The 22,449-nt window shown below is 35.9% G+C and overlaps 1 long non-coding RNA gene across 1 annotated transcript; it reads left to right on the forward strand.

Annotated features, from left to right (window-relative positions):
* Positions 1 to 200: 200 nt before the first annotated feature.
* LOC108373318 (uncharacterized) lies at positions 201 to 21,113 on the forward strand. The gene is made up of 3 exons (XR_001848954.1): positions 201 to 211; positions 7,102 to 7,108; positions 21,034 to 21,113. It is a non-coding gene; the product is annotated as an uncharacterized LOC108373318 (long non-coding RNA).
* The last annotated feature ends 1,336 nt before the right edge of the window (positions 21,114 to 22,449 follow it).

Raw genomic sequence — 22,449 nt, forward strand, 5'->3', positions numbered from 1 at the left:
ATATCGAATTGGCACAAATGCCCAATATGATAACCCCGTGCGGGGCACAATACGAATGCGATATGCTCAGAAATCTAGTGGAGAGACATGAAAAATGAAGCAAATAAAAAGGAAAACGAAATTTTTTTATTTTTAAAAGGTTGAATATTTTTGGGGTAAAAGGAAGCGTACGTTGTCTGGGGAGAGATTTTTTTTTTCTAAAATTCAATTTGTCCGAATTGAACGTTGTCGATATTATTGCGGTTCTCTTATGTGATGGTTTCAGTTAGTGAGTGATTTTTATACCCGAGCGTACTTGTGCACCAGGGTATTATAACTTTGTTCACATAACGGTTGTTTGTAACAGCCAAAACGAATCGAGATAGATATCGAAAAATGCATACATAAATGAAAAAGGAATCGATTGAGTGGTGACTGTCTGTCCGTCCGCCCTTCTTTACACAATAATTCGGTAAAAATAGAGATATCTTAACGAAACTTAATAACTGTACTGCTTTTCAGCGTAGGACAGCCGGTATTAGTAAATGGTCGAAATCGCACAATAACCACGTATACCTCCCATATAACGTGAGTTTTCAGAAATACGCAAGTTGCGATAGTTTAGTAACTACTGAAGCTTATTCATTTAAAATTTATATTTACGGTTATTTTTAAACAACATTTTAGGAAAATGGGCGTAGCCACGCCCACCACTTTCTCCCAAACTTGGCATAGTTGTTGGTATTGGTACAGCATACCAAACGGCTGAAAAGTTTTAAAATTGGACAATAACCACGCCCACATCCCATATTTCGATAATTTAGAGAAATGCGAAATATTCGATATAACAGTAAATACCGAAGGTGGCATGTTCAAAATTGATGTTTGCAATAATTCTTTTGGTAAAAATACATTTATGACAAAATTTTGGAAAATGGGTGTGGCACCGTCCACTAATGACTCCATATGTGTATCTCGGTAACCGTTAGATTAATTTGTACCAAACTCGGTACGATTATTGTGCTTGCCGAAATTAAAGCAAATCGTTGAAAATTATCGAATTACGCCCACTTTTCAAATAATCGTAAGTTTCAGAAATGCTTGTAACTTCGATATTTCAAAACTGAAGTGCACTTATGTATGTATTTACTAAAAATTAATACTAAAAACAATTCGGAAAGGTGAAAAAAATATATTCGATACTTGCGTCGGGTATTTAATATTTGGCTCCGCATGAAATAATATTTTTTTGCTTATCGTTTAATGAAAATGGCTAAAAATCAAAATGAACAATAACAAAAAAACAAAAGGCAAAAAATCAATGAAACGGGATTTTAATATAAGTACTTCATGGATATATTTCGAAGGACGAATGGGTATACATTTTTTACATGGCAATAAGGCGTTTCTTTCAAATCAGTTTAATACCTTTAGTGTTAGTTAAGAAGAGCGAGCCAAAATTCTTCCATCTTAGCCTCGCGAAGGTTGGCCAATGTTAAGAAAGTGTGGAGATGATTCCACCTCATCTTCCTTTTGAGAGCTAATACACAAGTTTGTTATACCACCTGAATACCAATCGCGCAATGGCCTGTCAGAAACCCCAGCACTAGACCTTGAGGGGAACGTGTTTTTCGGCGCCTTTAAGGTACGGTTTCTTTTACGGCGCACAAAAGAAGCAGCGCTTTCACTTAGTAGGGCTCGCGTCCATCCAAGAGTGTACTGCAGGAGAAGGATAGAGGCGTCACTATTTTCTTCTTATCTGGGGATAACGTTTTAAGGGTTCCAACGCCTGAGCCTAATAGCAGTTGGTGCTGCGGCAACTCTGTCTGCAATATCCGCAGGCGCCGTGTTCAACATGACGTTAAGCGCCAGCGTAGGTGTGGTTCCTAATGCTCCACCAATTCCGATTAGGGCCCTGTAAACGCTCCAGTTATTTTACAAGTACAGACTTTTTAGTTTCATAGAGCTAATGAATTACTTTGGGCGAGAGACCTCAACGATAGCTTCTCTACAATAGCAGTGCAATGACACCGACGCCTTTCTTACCCTTTCCTTAATGTTAGACTTCCACGACAGCTTCCTATCCAGGATTAAGCTTAAGTACTTGACCTTGTCTGAGAGCTACAGGCGAGCAGCCCCACTCGAGGAAAGGGCCACAACGGAAAAACAAGACCAGTTCCATGTTTATGGGACTTACTGTGAGGGCTCCGTTGTTTGCCCACCTAGTTACCTGGTTCAGGTAACCTTGAGCCAGAACAAAAAGGGTATCTAGAAATCGTCCCGTAACCAAAAGTTCCACAATATCTAAATAGGCGATCACCCGACAGCCCACTTCTTCCAGTTCCTCTAGAAGGTCCTTCACAACCGCAATTCAGTGTAGCTGCGCAGGTATGATCGCATCGGTCCGCGGCGACTTGAAGGGTTTGAACAAATTTATCTCGCAGGCCATGTGACGATCGTCTAGAAGATCGGAGAAGTACCGCACCTGCAGTAAAAAATATTGCAAAAAAGTCCATATTTTACTGTGAAGTACGGACTAAAAAAGCTAAAAAAAAGAAGTACGGTACTTTCGACTTCCCAGACATCAGGCTGATTTGTAAGCTATATCAAGCAAATTCGTAATATGTTAATATATATATTATACCACAATCCTTAAGTAAGCACAACAAATATTTTCAATTGAGTAAACAAACAATGCGGTGCTCATTATAAGAAGAAACATTTTAAGGAATAAAAATCGCCAAGCAAATGCTTGAATTATTCAATCAATTCAAATCACGTGCATTCGTTATGACTTTCATTATTATCATCGATAATATTGCCATCATTGAATATGTATACCATTAGCAAGTTCAATGGCTGCGCTCGTACCGCGCTGCGTCAAATCAAGTTTAAAAGAACATGTTTGTGAGTGCGCGCTTGCGCGGGTATTTGGAAGTTAAATGTCCTTCACGCTGATTTTCATGCGACCTTTCATCCGTGCTTATGTCCTTCCGGGCACAAGTTAGCTTTGCGCTTTTCATTTCCCATACATACATTCATTTATTCTACTATGCGCCGTTAAATTTCCATGGCGATAATTGAAATTACACTTCTAATCGAAGTCAGCAATCGTTGCCGAAATGAAGTGAATGGCGCGACGCACAAGAAAGTGCGGTGCATAAGATTTTAGTGACGTTCTGACGTTTCGCTTCACTACGTTTCATTATGTATGCGCCATTTCGAATTCACATTTTAGTAATTTTCTCATTTACTGGCAACATTCCTTTGTCTTTCATGGTCACAACCGTCGAACGCAAACGAATTGAACGGATAGTAAATAGCCAGAAAGTTGTTGTCCACAAAATCTAGCGAGCTCAGCAGTTAGGGTGGGAGCTAATGGTAATGGCGGTTTAAGCGCAAAATACTCAGTTGTCATCGCAGTGTGGTAGGTAATGAGTTGATGAAATGAGCCGTTGTTAAATCAATGCCCCTAATGATATTGGCGAGAACTTTTAAAGACTTCGCCAAAATAAAAGAGATCCTTAAAATTTATTGGACTAATTTATCCTCAATGAATTGAATAAAAGTAAGTAAAAGTAAGTGTAAGTGGGCGTAGAGAGACATTTTAATGGATATCTTTAGCAGCTGGTACTGAGCACTTTTAATATTTGCATATTTTAAATATAAATATAAATATATAAACATACAAATATTAAATATACATAAGCACTTAAGGTGGGTGTATTGGTGCATGCGAAAATGTTCATTTGTAAGCTCATTAAACTCTCTCGGCAGCGATTGAAATTAATGAATTGAATGAATCGCATTTGCCATCATCACGCCTCGACTCGGCACAGCAATAATTAGGCCAACGATGAAAGCAGCTTCAGCGGTGGAAAATGCCAGCACCAAAATGGTAAAGTTTCTTCAATAAATGCACAATGAACTTTGTGTTGCTTCCTCCGATAACCGCAACCCACACAGCATCGAGTGTAGGCGTACGTGTGTATGTATGTATGTAAATGTGAAGGAAAAGTTTTCTGGAAAATATGGCTAAGGGCAGGCAACAGCGCTTTTTAGTTGCACGAAATGGCAGCGTCCACAGAGTATTCACGCGAATCATCGCGCATATCGATTATTAGCGCACGTCGAAATGCCTGTGCACTAGGGTGGTCCAAAATAAGTAAAGTCGGAATTTTAAAGGACTCACCCTCCTAGGACTGTTCTATATCGAAAAAATATGCCCCTATTTTTTTTGTTTTGAAATCAAAAAATATTTAGGGAATTTTATATGGGCAAAAAACAACAACAACAAAATGGTATGGAATTCTTAAAAATTTATATTTTTCGATCGGAAAACTCTGGTTCTCTTTAGAAGACTTTCAATTAAGATACCTCATTGTTTATTTAACCATTTTTTTATACTAAACACTTTTTATTTATCCCCCATTGCATTTTCTAGAATTTTTCGGGGGTTTCGGCGGACCTATAAAATATAGTTTCTATGAAAAAATGGTTAAATAAATAATTGTGTATTAATATTAGGAATCTCCTGAAGATAAACAGAGTTTTTCCATCGAAAAATATTGATTTTACAGAATTCTATGCCATTTCTACGAAAAACGTTTTTTTTTTTGTATACAAAATACATGAAAAACTTTGAGCACTTTGAGCGAGCTCGAAATACTTTTTGATTCAAAAATAAGAAAATAGGGGTATATTTTTTTCGGTATAGAAAAATTCTAGCGGGTGAAAGCATAAAAATTCCGACTTTACTTTTTCACATGCATTTTTGGACTCCCTTATTGTGCACAGAGGAAAGCGGAGGGGCAGATGAGTTTTCTAACTTTGCTAATAAGGCCTAAAGTAACTATTAGCGGCTTTTAAAACGGAATCAAAAGCGGCGGCATCAGGAGTTTTTCCTCTTAGGGCACTGCTTTCAATAAGTTTAGTAAAACAAAGGAAGGGTGGTGCTAAAAGTTGAAATGTGGGAGGTTTAATTTCGGAGTTATAGAACGAAATGGAACGAATTTTAAAGAAAATGAATAATCGCTACGTCCTTTGTTACAGCACTAGCGCTAGCAATACCGGTTACCAAAAAAAAGAACAAATTTTGAATATTAAATTGGAATAAAAAAAATGGTAAAATTTTGTTTTCTTACAACCAGCTTAGAAGATTAAAACGTCAAAATGAACCTCGAGAAACTGTCATTAATTCTCACAGACTGTCAACGAGCTCTTTGTGGTATACCTATAAGTTGAGTTCGAATGGAGACGCATCTGATTTCGCAGCAGAAATATGTGTCTGATCTGGGCCTGACTCAACGTCAGTCTGAAACAGATAGATGCGGTGTTGCTGTAGAGACAGTAGAGTTCGACAATCTGAACAAAAAACAAAATTTAAAGATTTTTAGAGCTGAAGGCCAATGAAAGTCGGTAAGCACTGAACCATTGTTTTGAAACTCGAAGAGCTATTCTTACGGGTATTTTTCGACAAAATCTCGCTTACTTTTTAAGTCATTCATTGGTTGGCGCGTCTTACTTGCCTATTTTCTGGTTGTTTTCTACCATTGCATAGCTGAAAAGTAAGCCGGAGTTCCCCTAATATTTATTATAATGCAAACTCCATTGAATAAATTGAATAAAATGAGGGTTTCATGTTTCGAATATTTGTTCGCTTTTTGTCACCCTTTTTGTTTACTCTTTAACCCGCAAAAAGTAAAAATCAAATTATATGCAACAATACGCATTCATTCTCATATTCTCCATTCACTCAACGTGTAGTTATGGAGGTACAAAGGATTGCTGTTAGTGCGTCTTTGGGTCACTAGTACAAACACAATGAACTACTTTCTTATGAGCAGGCGCACAATACATCCTTTTCAATGAATTTATGTTAAATACTTATGTTTTCTTTTCAAAGCTGTTGAGACTCTTTTCATTGATAAATTTGTTAGTAAAAGCGTACGCATCTACTTAAATTCATACAAAATATAAATATGTATTTACCAACAGCATTTGTAAAACCGACCAAGTGGCAATTCAGCAGACTTTTGGTTGAGTGTAAAGATGTTTGTAGTTGGCAAAATATTCATAAATTCTATTATTATTCCATGGACTTTTGAATTATTTACGGCTATTTGTTTAAGGAATTAATAATCTGTGCAATAATTCAGGCACCAGCTCACTGACTGACAGCAAAGCAATCAATGCAAATTGCAGACGGCTAAGCCGCATCGCTTTTGCACTTTATTCGAAACAAAATATTTGGTTTCCTTCAAGTACTCCACAAGCATTTTGAATGAAAATCACTTAACACAAGTAAATATTTAATTCACAAATGTTTCTAGGGTATAAGTGTTTTACGCAAACTATCAAATACCTGGCCAAATGCGAAAAAAACAACTAATGAAAATTAAACAATATGCGTTCTCAAACATTTTTTAAATACATTGCCTGCCCTGATCTAAAATGAAATGAAGTAGAAATGGGCTGATAAGCGAACACAAAGTGGTAAGAATAAAATGACTGCGCTGCAAATAAAAATCTTTCAAGAGAAAAAAGCACAAAATCGCGTATAAGGCAGTAGCTTTGCATTAAAATGCCTACAAAAGTTTGCCCGTAAAAGTAATAAAAAGATAATCAAACTGTAAAGCGCAAGGTCACAGCGGCGTGGGCCATAAAAAATCTCGTTACAAAAATAAGAAAAGCAAAGAAAAAGTAAAAGCAGTATAACAACTAAAGACATATAAATTTCGATTGTAATCATGGTAATTGCAACGATTGATTTCCGTTGATAATATTGGAGGCTGCGCTGGCTGTTGGCTCATGTTCTGATGATTGGTTGTGACCAGTGATGGGCATATGTAAATACTTATGTATTTAAAGTACCATTTTGGGTGCTATTTGGCAGCTTGCTTAATACTCAAGTTATAAACTTGGGCATTTAGGAATTAATAAAATAAATACCCAAGCAAAAAAAAGATTATTAGGAGTTTTCTAAAGACTCAAGTAAAACATACTTAAGTATTTAGAAGCTGTTAGGTAATAAGGTACAAAAAATGAAAGTATTTAGCAGGCGATAAAGACTCTGTTCCAAGCACTCAGGTACTTTGAAGATGCAAAATACTTTCACTAAAGTTCCAAGGTATTTAGTGCATGGCTAAATAAATTATGAGTTAGGAAAAATTTAAGCAATTAACCTTACCTTATACTCACCTCAACTTACTTTGTGAGTTGTGTGAGGTGAAGCTTAAACTCGCCACACAGTTGCCTGAAAAATCGCCTCACGCAAATTCCCTATAATTCTTAGTAATATAAATTTCTTTTGCATTAACTATGAAATTTTGTTAGAAAAGGTTACTTTATAAAAAAAAATACGATTTTTTCGTTTTTAACATTTTTGGATTAAAAATATAAAGAACATCATATAAACTATGCACATCAGCTCAAAGATAAATGAATTATCTTTACCTGGGCATCATTAGTTTTTGTATCGGTTATTTAGTTCATAATATGTGACCTGATCTACGAAAAGGGAGCTTACGTGCGAAAACTAGTTTTCTGTGAAAAAGCTGTTAAAAGTAAGCAACTCGTTTCGTCAGTTTCTCATTATCTCGTTAATTGTTCTCCGCGCCGGACGTCCAGTAAGTGTTGTTGTTGGTCCAGTAAGTGTTGTTGTTGGTCCAGTAAGTGTTGTTGTTGGTCGGAATATTATTATAGTTTTACTATTATTATTATCAATATTATTATTATTTTTAGTACACTTCTAAGCAAGTTAGGATTTTCTGCCTTTCACCACGTGAAAAAGCATCTCATCTTCCATCCGAATCAACCAAAAAGTGAAAATGGATTTTTTGACACCTAAGCCCCCTTTCCGTAGACCAGGTCACATATATTAATATTTAAGGAATCAAAAAAATTTAATTCAACCTTTCTTTTTGCGCCAAATAATTTTGGTACAATTGAAATCAGCGTGAGAAGTTCTATCGAGTCATATTTTTGGTTTTTGCATAGCTAAATGGTTCATATTCTAGACTTATGCCAAAACGTTGGCTGTGAACAATATTTTCTTTTTCGAACGTCTGGCAACACGTTTTTACTCGCACTTCAGATATCAGCTGATTGTGGTTATGGCGGAAAACCAAAATTGAATTGGTGTCTATGGCTATGGTTATCTAATAGATTTTGTTCAAAATAAAACCACTTATTCTGCACTTTGAACTAAAAAATTTAATATAATCAGATAAAAATTTAGAAATCAGGCTCAACTCGTTTCTTGCAAATTTTATAAGCTTTAGTTAAAAAAAAATAATAATAATCAAATTGAGGGAAAAGTGAAGGCTCCAATGAATTATGAACACTTAATGTCAGTTTTGAACCGCACAGTGGTTCCCACAAATTTTAATAAAGGCCGACAACAAGGTAAAGCACAAGGCGATTGTATAAAATCCAGGAGCGTAGATTTGAGTAACAAAGAGATATTAGCAAAAAAAAAGAAAAAAATTACTCTAAAAAATATTTTATACTTAATAGAAAATAACGAGCGGCAATTCCGAATTTAAAAATATTTACATGCAAACCTGATTTTCCATTCGACAGCGAACGGAAGGTATAAATTTACTTCAGTTTTGCTTTACTTCCGTGCAAATTGGAAGACAAAGCAGCAAGGTACATTCTAAGTAGAGCGAAAAATGTGTCAAGAAAACATTGAATACCAAGAAAAATATAGTGCAATAGATTTTAACCTATGCATGGGCAGGCTGTCATCACATTCCAAACGCTCTGGGGTGACTAGAATTCAGCGCCACAGCAGCAAGCTAACCCACAAAGTAGCAGTGTCAACGCCCAACGAACTGCAGTACGATTACATTGTGGCCGCACCAATATCGACTGGCATCAAGAAGGACGCGCTCTATAAACTTGCCACATGATTATAACTCACAGTAGGACGATGCGAAAGTGCATGTCACAAGGAATACTATGTCGATGGAAGAGAGGAAATTATGAGGGAATGTGGGCGGCAACAAGACGAGCAGGCGATTAGCTGCGGGAGCAAAGAGAAACAAGCATACTGCCGCAAAGTGCCACTGGCAATACACAAATCGTCTGCAAATTTGCAAAAGTAGCCATTTTCTAAATGCAACGCTTACTAGGTGTTCCACAAAACGGCCGCTGCCTACAACTAGTACATTAAAATTTATATGTACAGTAGAATCGCGAAAAAGTTAACTCTCGAAAACGTTAATCGCTCGGCTAAGTTAACCGAATTTCACATGTTCACGCACCGCTCTGAAAAGTTAAATTTTTGGTTAACTTTTCTGAGCTTATACATTTTTCATACCAAACATTTGTTAGGGTTCGCCGACACCCTCCTGTACTAGTGATTGTATTCATAAATGTATCGAAGAGAATACTCGATGCTACTTAAAGTATCGCTAGGAAATACGCGATTATACTTGTACTCGAAAGTACTCAGACGAGAAATTTTTGTTCAATGACCATTTACAACATAACAACAACCAATGGAGAAGGCTTATGAAGAATGCCTTTTCATATTTGCCTATTTTAAATTGTCGTTCTTGAAAGTGCTGAAACATGAGACGTTAGGTAATGAAAAAGCTCAACGTTTACTTGTGTTTGATTATCCTGTTCCAAAACGAATTCTAGATAAAGCTTCCACAAGTCAAAGGCTGACATCACATCCTCCTCTAATTCGGTACGGGTTTTGTTCTTTTTGCATTTTCAAGAACCGAAAATAACCGTTATTTTTTAGAGGAAATTCATATACCTGACCCAAGGTTTATTCTATGGTAATTGAATAACATTTTTTATTGAAGTATTTTTCAATCAGTAGCTTTCCTCGTTTCGACATTTTAGTTTAAAATCTATTTTAGTCCTCTTTCATTTGATACCAATACTTGTTTAATTTGGATTAGCCAATTGTTTATTATTAGAAAAGGACTTTTATTTCGGCCTTAAAAAATATTTGGCCAAATTTAATTGTAAAAAAAATAACTGTTATTTCGGTCCCTGGTTTCTTCGAAAATTACAACACAGACCTATTTTCAGTTGATTTTCCCAAAATTAGGAAAGAAACAAATACTTGCACTATGTACTCGGTACCCATGGAGTACTTGTACATGCGTATCGAAGTACAAAAAATATTCGGTACTTGGTAGAGGTTCTCGAGTATAACATCTAAGTACTGGTATCGGAATATAACCACTATTTAACTGGCAACCAGCCCGAATTTCTTTTTGTCGTGAACGTTTGAAGTTGTGAGTTGTGTATTGGTTGTTTGTTTAAAAAATGTCAACAAAGAGGAAAAAGTCATCGCAAATCCGATTAAATCTACACCAAAGAGCTGAGATTGGAAAAAAAAAATTATCGAGGTATTTACGGAAATCGATTGGCGGACTAACGGTGTATCTAAAGCAGGCATCTCAAAAATAAGGAAAAAACGTCATGCAATTTTGGAGGCAGTGGCGAGCACATATCAACAAGCAAACAAGAAAATACTCCTAGTACCGGTAAGAATAAAATCCAAGTTTTATTTTTCGTAATGATGAAAACTAAGCCATTTAAATAAATTTAGCGTGTTATATCCTAAAAACGACATTTATTATTAAATTAAAAGCGCTTAGAAAAATTAATAATTCGAAAAAGTTAATTAGGTACCCTTGGGACATTTCGGTTAATTTTTCCGAGGATCTACTGTATGTACTTTTCCAGCAGCAGGCAATTTATGAATTTTTCAAAGGGCAAAAAGGTGCAAAGCAGCACTGGTGGCGACTGGATATACTATACTTGTGCAAATGTAAGTGTGGCCCACAAAAAAAAGGAACTGTGGTGAATATGAGCATACATACATACACACATACATAAGTATATAAAAGTAACTAAATAGTGTATTACACTAGCTGCAAGTAAACATAGCTGGCGAGAAAGCAGCGGCATAACAAGGCGTAGTGCAAGAGCGAAGAGGTGACGGCGGCCGGTATGGCAAGTTATGGTTGAACGCTCGGATAACGCGCTTAGTCAGATGTGAAACCAATATCTTATACACTCGTATAAACTGGCAAATTTCGGAGCAAGGCTATCCTAATGTCAAAGCAAACAAAATTACATTTGCATTTGAATGTATGTAAGTACTAGAGTTGGATTTTTTAGTTCATTTTAAAGATAAGTTCACTTCTACATAGTTCGTACAGCTCAATGAACTAGCTCTTTTTAGTCTTAGTTCGTTCCTCTTATTGAACTAATTGAACTAGTTCGGTAGTAAGAGCTGAGTTAGAATGAATTCCGATCAGCTGTTTATTTATGTATGTCCTTACAACGAAAAACGAAGTTCCCATATGTGTTGTAAAATTACATTAGTGTGTTGCCGCAGAAAATTTTAGTTCACATTAATGAACGAAATAATGAACTAGTTCAATTAAAAGAGCTGACTCTTTCGCTCTTTAGTTCAAAAGCTCCCGAAGCCTAGTAAGTACATATATCCGTATGCATGTACTATATACTTATGTACATACATTTGCATATAAGCATCTGTATAAAAGCCAGTATTTATTTGCTTTTGCATTATGCTGCATTTATCGGATTACCTTTTACACCCATAACAGGATTACCCACCGCATGCTGCTTATGTAGATACTTATCTCCTCTGCCCAACGCCTATTTTGCGCTCCTCTCTCTCGGCACTCTGGTATATCACCAGCCACTTGTGATGCTGAAAAGTTAAGTGCCCAAACTCAACTGAGCTTGCTGGGGCTTGAAACGCTTTTAGCAATGCAATATTCTGAGTTAGTATACGGATAGTATATATTTAGTAAGTATAAAAGTGCTTGGCTGTTAGTGTACAAATCGCTGACAAATAAACACTCTACGCACAAACATTAAGAAGAGAGCAATAAGAAGGTAACATTTTTTGCAAAAACGAAAACGCCATTAAACAATTTTTATTGAGCTTGATTTCGTCTTTTATGAAAAATTATTATGGAAAAACAGCATAACTTTTAGATAACTACAAAAAGCTAGCTGAAAGGAATGCAGGAGTAATACAGATGTAATCGGGAGTTTTCTTTCTTTAAACAAGTTTACAGATTTAACTTTGAATGCACTTTTTTCTGCACTTCTCAAATACCTTTTCGAATTCAGTACAAATAAAATGAAGATCGAAATTTTATATTATCATTTTGTGTTTTATCTGACGGAAATCTAATATACTAGCATCTAAAGTGGAATGTGTAAACAAATATGAAATGTTTTGATTGACATAAAATCCAAACCTAGTTACGGGTCGTTGCAAGTTAGTTGACTTCTAATGCATAGAAATAAAGTTAGCTTCCCTCAAAGAAAATAACAGATAGTGGTAACCTTTAGTTTCTTCCTAAACAACTTCAAGTTAACATATAGTTATATAACTTTCCTGCAGGGGTTTGTCTGCTGAAAGTGTGTGTGTGTGTGTGTTGTCTTGCATTCGCCAAAAACAGGCCATTGCTCTGGTTTTGCACGCTTCTCTCTTGGGCCATGTGGCAGGCAGAGCCGCCAATTTGTTGCATGTGATTGCGTTAAAAAGGAAAAAAAAACTACCTTACTTTATGTGCTTTAAACTGTCTGAAACTGTGCGAGTTCACTATGAGAAAAGTTACATTGAAAATGCAAGAAACTGTCAGGCGGAATCTACCAAAATATTGTGAGCAAAGGAAGGCACATACGAGAGTGTGTTATGAGTTGGTGAATTTCTTTTATTTTTATCTGGCTAGAAATAAGAACATCTTAAGTTTATTGCTCAGCTAAAGCAAGCCGATTATTTTTAGCAATGCCTGACAGGTAACTCCAGATGGAGAAACTCATTTTCATGACTTCGTCGCTTACTGAGGGGAATGGAGAATTTTGAACAGCAGGTATCTTTAATTCAAATGTATTTGACTGATTTCCATGAAACTTCGTACATAGGGGTATTCGAGGTCACTGATTTCGTATATCATATTAAATTTTCAAAATTCAAATATAGCGTGCGAATTAAAAAAAAAAACCTAATACGGATTTTATGAAAACGATATCGTAATCTAGAGATCAAAATTATATTTAAGCAGGTTTAAGTGTTTGGCCGTCTGCAGGTATGTAATAGTTTTCAAATTTCTTGATTTTAGTTATATATAAAATTATATCAATTTTGGAAATCTAATATTAAATTCGTAATCAGTGACTCCGAAAGTTCGTAGCTATCAAGTTTCATTACAATCCATAATTATTTTAAAAAGTCGTTCGCCATATTAGATCCGCCATTTCGAACTTATAAAATTCAATATCTTACTTGTTTTTTCTTACAAAAGAAATCAATATTTAGAACTGTCTTAAAGCCCATGAAGTGGTCCATGTATTGTATATGGGGAAAAAATTTTTCGTAGAAAAAGCAAAGATTCCTTGAAAATCAATATTTTTCGATCGGATAAGTCTCCGATAATAATACAAATGATTTTTTACGGGTTCACCTTTTACATTTCTGGAGGACCTATAAAAAATAGTTAATATTATATTCGATTTTAAACTTTTTTTTAGCACGCTAATATAGATTGTAAAAAAGTTTAAAAAAATTAGATACTCATTTCTTAAAAACGACACAACTGTAAAAAATATAAGACATAAATGAAAAAAATCCACAAATAAAAATGAAAAATATTCGCATGAGAAAAAAATATTAATTTTTGCGTTGACCATACTTGAGTCAAGTTAAAAAGTGGCCAACACAGAATGTAGTTTTGTTTAATATCACTAATTGGTTTTCCAGGTAAAAGCGTTATTTATATACGTATTTTAGCAAGTTTACTTATTATATATATATATTACTTCGGCCTAAAATAATATGTTATTTATCTATATAGATATGTATGTATGTAATTCTTTTTTCATATCACAAATCTGTCAATTTTCTAATAAAAAAAAACAAAACTTGTCTTACCATGAGGAACCCACAATAATGGCTCAACGCGCCTTTGTCCCAGAAACCGTCGAAATTCATTTGCCTGTGGAATCTTCGTCATGCTCATCACTCCTCCCTATCACCAGCGAGATTCGCCAGGAAGAAATCGAAGATAGGAAGTAAAATATATTTACTACTGGAAAAAAATAAAAATAAATACATATGTATATGTATGTACTGCTTTTGACAAAAATAAAATATTTTATCTTACCTATTTTTTTATAATTTCTCAATAGTTCCTGATTTATACTTTTGCAATTTGCGATTTTCATATTTCCGAGGAAGCCATTTACGAAAAGCAGAAGCTCTGGTTCATCAAGCTGTTTGTTTGATTTGACCTCACTAAGATACCCTCTATTATACTCGCATTGCAATCCGAAAGGCTTGGTAAAATATTCCTTAAACGTGTAAATACTGTGCATTCCCCTCTCACCCTTTAAAGTACGCAAACCCTCGTTATGTGCCTTGAGTAGCCCCATGGCATACCCCGCTGATTTGTCAGCGCTCCTGTTCAGGAACACCGAAACATTGCGCATCAAAGGAATATAATTCGCCCCTGTTGTACAACGCGGGTCCTCCCCATACCTCAAGCTTTGGTGTAACCTCTGCAAACATTTAAGTTGCCGTACTCTCATCCTTGCAGTCTACAAGGAGCAAGCCTGATCTGAAGTAAACTCCGCTGAACGCCAACGGATGCAACCACTCTCACCCATGATGGCATCTAAACTCAGGTAAGCTCATCCAAGTGTGGTGCATTAGCAGGGAAGTCGCTGGGCAGCAATACTGCACGAATGACCTGTGGTGCATCCGAGTAGCTGTGCTGCTGAGAGGCTGCCCCTGTGCCTTCACTGGGTCAGATTGCTTACCCTAGCTTATGGGCCATGATGCGGGAGGCGGTTAGTGCTTCCAATGACGCTAGTTGATGCTAGACTCAGATGGTGTAATTTTCCCGCTCTTCCGCTTAAAAGCAGGTGCGGTTGACTCGTGTTGCATCTCTGTTTGCCTGCTTCTCCGCTGGTTAGCGGGCGCAGGTTTGTGGTGGCTCTGATGTTTCCCGCTTCTCTTCTTATCAGCAGGCGCGGGTACTCTTTGCTGGTTTTGCTGGTTTGGCCCGCTCTTCCGCACTTTGGCGGGTGCGGTTCGATTACTCGGTGCTAGATCCACTCTCTCCGCCTTCACCCTTTCGCCAGCGAAGCGATTCCGACTTCATCTGGCGCCTTGCCCTGCCCGAGGTAGGGAAGACACCATCTGGCGGCCGAATCTCTCAGTCCGGCTCGATTTTGGTAAAGGCAGTGGAGAAGGTTTCGCCTACCTCTGCTTTCTGATGACAAATCTGCTTCGTGCTTCGTATTTATCTGTGATGCCTGCTCGAATACCTCGGGCGATGCCTGCTAGCCAAACGACTTCTTCTGGCCGATCGGGTCCCTCTACTTGAGCGGTGCTTGTTCCCAGAGTGGGGGTGTCTACCAGCGCGCTCACTCTAAAGGTGCCTGTTAATATGTAGATTGTTCGTTACTTAGGTTAGTTCCTTTACCTTGGTTACTGCTTTGCTGCAGGTGGTACCCTGTCTATTATAACCAGAGGTAGACTTTTCTCCATAGACCCCTCGTTAGTGGATGGCTCGTCATTATCCGAGGCATGTTCAATGAAAAGCGCTGCCTCAGGTTAAGAGAGACACTGCCCTTGCGCTTAGAGTACAACTCCACAACAAGCTTTTCAGGGGTTGCGACTCTCGGCGCTCAAGCCGTAACATACAACTTAGAGCTGAATAAAGCACTACAGGTCCGGAAACCGCTGAATGCCCGAAAATCTTGCTGTGAAGTACTACTCTTAGAGATATTCGTGCAGTTGCTACGCTTTCTGTTATTGATTGCTGTTGCTGTTATTGACTTTCATTTTGATGCTGTTTGTAGTTCATCTTATTTCTACAACCACCTGCCTTTCGAAGCAAATCCAGCGGCCTAAATATAGGAAGAAAACTTCGGTCGTCTGCCGCGCTAGCGCGCCCATGCCGTTACTCCGCAACATTATCTCTTAAAAAACAAATCTAAACATTATCAGATATAATGCATACTTTTTACCCAACGTCCAGTTAGCACTTAGTTTTGCCAAAATATTGTATTTAGAGATTATGATGATTGGATATGAATGTACGCCGGTCATTTGCCTGTGAAAGTATATGTGATGCAAACATAAGAAAATATATCAGGATCATTCACACATTTCAATTCGTCGGTTCTTTTTGCCAGTTTGTGATATGATAATAAAATTGTTCCTCACACAAGACACTTATTTTTCATAAGTATTTATAACCCTACATAATTTGTTGCGTACTTGGAAAACCAGCGCATAATATTAAAAAAATAGTTCTTGTTCTTGTATTTTTGTTCTCGTGCGAATTACTTTTATTTTTATTTGTGGATTTTTTTCATGTCTTACATGTCGCTCAAATCTTATTCCTATTGCACATAAATATGTTAGTTTTAAGTAAAAGCAGAAAATCGCTTTCTTATATATTTTTTTACAATATCTAAGGTGCATATATTGTTTGGGTTTTCCCACCGGAATTATAAAATGTATTATATTTTAGGATATCCAGTCCCGGTTTTTTTTTGTATGGAAAGTGATGCATTCTAATGTACATATGTAAATCAGAGATTTTACACATTCTAGAGTCTCGAAAATTTGTAATTTGAAGGAAGAATTTATTATAAGCGAAATATAGCAAATTTACCTTTAATCTGATGTATCACCAGATTTTATAGACTTACGTATTTCCCAGAATTTTTAATCAAAAATCGTCTGGAAAAATACACAGTAAGAAATTAGGTAGATTTTCAAACTCAACGACCGAATTTAAATTAAATTAGGTGCATAAAAAATCACTCAATTAGTCGCTTGGGGTCTCGAATGAACCCAAAAAATGGTTGAAAAAAGAGTGTAATAATTAAATGCAATAATGTGCGTATCAATTATTAGTAAAAGTTAGTAAAAAAAAAAAAACAAAAACAAAAATTTGCCTTCAATTTACGATGAATACTGGAGTTCATTCTTTGATACAAAACTGTGTGCGGTTGAGCGAAAATGTGAAATATTCGACAGTTTTTTACAACAAACATATGGCAAACTCTCGCACTTTTAGTTTCGCACAAACGCACAGCTGAAACCCTGACTGATCCCAAAGAGCGAGAAAACTGTGCTGTGCTGCGCTGTTCGTACATGGCTTCGGCTGTTAAAACGACAGCACAAACAAGGCGCAAGGAATATCTGAGACTGCGCTGCGGCTGAATTGTTTGAAATTTCGCAGCCAAAGCAACAACACGGCAGTGTTGCCAGATGGTCCATATAACTTCACTCTAAAATCATTTCATTTCTGCCTAAAAAACCCCTAAATATAGATTTCAGATCTCCAAGGTTGCCAAACACTAGTAACTCGGATATAGATGTGATGGGCGTTAATCAATTAATTTTTTAGTCAACTTGTTAACTGATTAAAAAAGTAATTGCAATTAAGGCTTTAATTGGACTTTGCAATTAAATTAATTAGAATTAATTTGATTTATTTTGGAACGAATTTTCCCTTGTCAAGCTTGGTTTGCAGACAAACCGGTTTCGCCGGTCTAGCATCTTAAGTGCCATTTTTCGTTCCAATTACTATACAAATAATTAACATAATCATACGGAAATAAACTAAACGTTTTAAAATATTTAGAAAATTCTACATACATTTAAGGAATGAGAAAGCTTTATTAGACTACACTGTGTTAATAGATTGATTTTGAATAGCTGGACTACTGAACGGGAACTTCTCTTAAAAAAAAACATAAATAAATTAATATTTGAAATAGATATTTCATACGTAATTTTCTACCTAATGGCCCAGTATAACCCTATATTTAGGGAAAAATACTCCAAACTGGCAGCACAAAGCAAAGCGCTAATTTTTGCCTTTCGCATCAAAGAGTGAACTCTAGTAATATTCCGTACTTAACTAATTAGAAAACCACTTGATGAGATTAATAAGATCTCACCCCATAGGATTTTTGTAAATGGAAAAAAAACACCCGTATTATCTTGTTTTATAAAAATATACCTCAAAGCCCATGATGCCTTCCATGTATTCTATATGGATAAAAAACTCTTTTTCGAGGAAATGGTATAGAATACATAAAAATCAATATTTTTCGCTCGGAAAACCCTGTTCCTTTTTAGTAGACTTCCAACGATACTTACAATTGCAATGGGGGACCCATAAAAAAATCATTTCAACGTTAAGGTTTTATACGAAAGAGTAAGTTTAAAAATATAAAATAAACATGGTTATGACAATAAAAGTTTTTTTTTATGTCACATATTACTACCACTACTTATTTCATTGAATCAAGGCATGTATCTACATTAAGTGGGAGCGGAAACAACAATTTTTGCGTTTCGAAATTCTTTTAATGCAGAATTACCCCAACTTTTATTTTGAAATCGGTTAATACTTCCTGCCTCCCATTTTTGAATGGAATTTTTCGGTTTTTTAAATTTTAGCAACTAACGTAGTTAAAAAAAACTTATTTAGAAAAATTCTAGGTATGAAGAATAGTATGCAAAACAATATTTTCTAAAATGATTTTCACAAATAAATTAAATAAACAAATTAGAATTTCGAAAAATCTCAAAATTTCAATCCAAAGGGGCAAGCAGAAAGTACAAACCGATTTTTAAATTTCAGCGGTATTCTATTGACGTCCAAAAACAACGATCCCCCCCTTTTTGGAATATCGAAATGCAAATTTTTTTCCGGTCTACCATAATGTGGTGCTTTTTTGTGTTACTAATCGGTAACTTACCTTAAAAATTTCAGTTTTTTCGCATTATAATATGTATTTAAACGTTTACTTCTTTTTTTTTTGTTTTAAGCACTCTTTTACATGTGTGTAGGTATTTTGGGGGGATTCCTTCATATTTAAGTAATTAAAAAAACAATTTTTCGTAGAAATGGTATAGAACCCTTGAAAGTCAATATTTGTCCAGCGAAAAACTCTGTTCCTCTTCAGGAGATTTCCAATATCACTTAATGCCTATTTGTTTCTTTTACTATTTTTTAATACTAACGAATTTTAATGGTCCCCATTTTTTTGGGGGGACCATATTTTTTGAGGACCCATAAAACATAGTTAGTATTGAAGAATTATAAAATTAATAATTGGGTATTATTACTGAAACTCTTCTGAAGAGAAATAGAGTTTTCCGATCGAAAAATATAAAGTTTCAGGAATACTATACCATTTCCATGAAAAATGTNAAGTACAAACCGATTTTTAAATTTCAGCGGTATTCTATTGACGTCCAAAATCAAGGATCCCCCCCTTTTTAGAATATCGAAATGCAAATTCTTTTCCGGTCTACCATAATGTGGTGCTTTTTTGTGTTACTAATCGGTAACTTACCTTAAAAATTTCAGTTTTTTCGCATTAGAATATGTATTTAAACGTTTACTTCCTTTTTTTTTGTTTTAAGCACTCTTTTACATGTGTGTAGGTATTTTGGGGGGATTCCTTCATATTTAAGTAACTAAAAAAACAATTTTTCGTAGAAATGGTATAGAACTCTTGAAAGTCAATATTTGTCCATCGAAAAACTCTGTTCCTCTTCAGGAGATTTCTAATATCACTTAATGCCCATTTGTTTATTTTACCATTTTTTAATACTAACGAATTTTAATGGTCCCGATTTTTTTTTGGGGGACCATATTTTTTAAGGACCCATAAAACATAGTTAGTATTGAAGAATTATAAAATGAATAATTGGGTATTATTACTGAAACTCTTCTGAAGAGAAATAGAGTTTGCCGATCGAAAAATATAAAGTTTCAGGAATACTATACCATTTCCATGAAAAATGTTTTTTTTCCATATAAAATATGTACGTGGAAAACTTAGAGTGCTTCGATCGACCTCTAAATATTTTTTGATTTCAAAATAAAAAAATAGGGGTATAGTTTCCTCGGTACCTAATGTACATACACAAGTAAATATATACATATTTGTTACTACATATATTTTAAGATAGTTTTGTGCAATTCGTAATGCAAAGGAAAAATTGAAACAAGTCTTAAGTGAAGAGGGTAAAACGAATTAAAGTTGGCACATTTCGAGTTCATACTTAAGCGCTTAAAACTTTTGTTAGTTGCTACATATGTACATTTCGCACTGAGCGAGTTCAAAGGGAAAATAAAGGCAATGCAGTGAAATGTTAAATTACTTTCGCAGCAGCATTAACAGTCAGAGGGCGGCCGCCAAGCTAAGCCCAGCTCACACAATCGTCTATGTCCAATTCAGTTTACGTCCACCCAACTAAAGCCGTGAACTGCAAGGCATGCGTACTGGTTTGCCCTATTCAGCGTCCAGAGCTTTGGAAATAAATATATAAAAATAATTGTGATGAGATGGAACAAGATCCTTTTGGAGTTTGACTAATAAGTATAGATATTAACGAAAAGCAGTATATCTGAAAACTGCAAACCAACTTTTACATTTTCTGCGAGTGACCTTACAGTTAAAAAAAAAAGCAAAAAGATATTCAGTTTTTCACTCCAATTTTTGTTCGCGTATATATCTATTTAGGTGGGTTTGAAACATGAAACAAATCGAGTACATGCTATTTAAGATTTTAATGGAGAGCTACAAAAGACTATTGAGGAGTCAAGCAAAAATAATATTTCTCTACAGGTCCCTTAACCACCTGATATACGAAAAAAGCGTCACCCAAAAATTTAAATTCCATTTTCAAAGTGTAATCTAATCGATCAGGATTGTGGACTCTACAAAAATCATTACGTTGAGCAAGTAGTTCTGTGTCGGGTTCATATTCATGTGTTCGGTTACGTGAACATCAGCATCTCCTTCTGAGGAATCCTTGGATGTATAGACTTGGTTAACCAACTCCTGTCTGGAACTCTTTTTTCGTGTATTCATACCCGGACACCCAGCATAGATCAACTATGTATATGCTTTCGAATAGGTTGTAGGTTTCTTAGAAGGAAAAAAAACCTCCCTCAACCTGACTTGAGTGACCTTATCTCGTTTCTGCANAAGTGTAATCTAATCGATCAGGATTGTGGACTCTACAAAAATCATTACGTTGAGCAAGTAGTTCTGTGTCGGGTTCATATTCATGTGTTCGGTTACGTGAACATCAGCATCTCCTTCCGAGGAATCCTTGGATGTATAGACTTGGTTCCCCAACTCCTGTCTGGAACTCTTTTTTCGTGTACTCATACCCGGACACCCAGCATAGATCAACTATGTATATGCTTTCGAATAGGTTGTAGGTTTCTTAGAAGGAAAAAAAAACCTCCCTCAACCTGACTTGAGTGACCTTATCTCGTTTCTGCATCGACTAGAATATCAATTGTATTCGATATCCAGCCTGAGTAAGACTCACTCCTAGTATCGCAATATCTGCTCTGAGTTTTCACCCACGAGATTGGCTTTAGTCACGTGTGACGTCTACTAAATTTCTTCAAAAAATGGCTGAACGAGAATATAGTCTGAGCCNTCTGCTCTGAGTTTTCACCCACGAGATTGGCTTTAGTCACGTGTGACGTCGACTAAATTTCTTCAAGAATGGCTGAGCGAGAATATGGTCTGAGCTATAGTAGAGCGTAAGCTACTACGACTGCTACGTTTTAAGCCGATAGGTTGAGCTAATAGGGACTCAAACAATATTATCGCTCTAACTTCGCATTCAATTAGTGAACAAATAATGTAGCCAGACACAGGTATGAAATTCTCCAACTTAGAAGGCCATCGGCCTAAGAAGGACTTCGGTTTTGGAATAAGACACCAAGTTTACTTATTTTCTCAACTTAGCCTGGGATCTAGTGCGATGCCGAGACATTGCTTGTTTAGATAATTGTAGAATTCAACCACTCAACACTCTTAATTCAAAGGTGAGGACTCTCCTCTCTATCTCTTCCTAAATAAAAAGAGTTTCATTTTTTGTGTTGCATCTTATCTCTTAGCCAATCGGTTTAGCTTACCTTAGGCTCCTTCCATTGTGTTTCTCCATACAGTTGCAATAATTCAGGTAACTAAATGTAGCACGCCATTGGAAAAGCCACTCGTTTCACTATCACAACATTAAACAAACATTGATTCTTGGATTTATACCGTGCTTGTTAAGAANGTATAAAATAAACTCGCTTTACATCGCAAGATGAAGCGAGACAAACCGATATTGATAAACCCAAATAACAAAACACACACACACACTGCACATAAATACCTCCACGTGTATGATTGAACATAACGGGACTGAAAGTGAGCTGTTCCCCAAAGGTGCAAGTAGGGATGAGTACAAAGGCAAAGTAGATTAATTAGTAGAAATTAATTTTTAAATTTCTGACAATACTCAGAAATAAACATAAAACATTTTCTTTTGACAAAAAATTAATTTATGCATATACGTTAGGGGAGTCTAAAAAAGCATGTGAAAAAGTAAACTCGAAA

This window comes from Rhagoletis zephyria, unplaced genomic scaffold (genome assembly GCF_001687245.7).
Source record: "Rhagoletis zephyria isolate East Lansing unplaced genomic scaffold, Rhagoletis_zephyria_1.1 Rzeph_scaffold_06588, whole genome shotgun sequence".
Lineage (NCBI taxonomy): Eukaryota > Metazoa > Arthropoda > Insecta > Diptera > Tephritidae > Rhagoletis > Rhagoletis zephyria.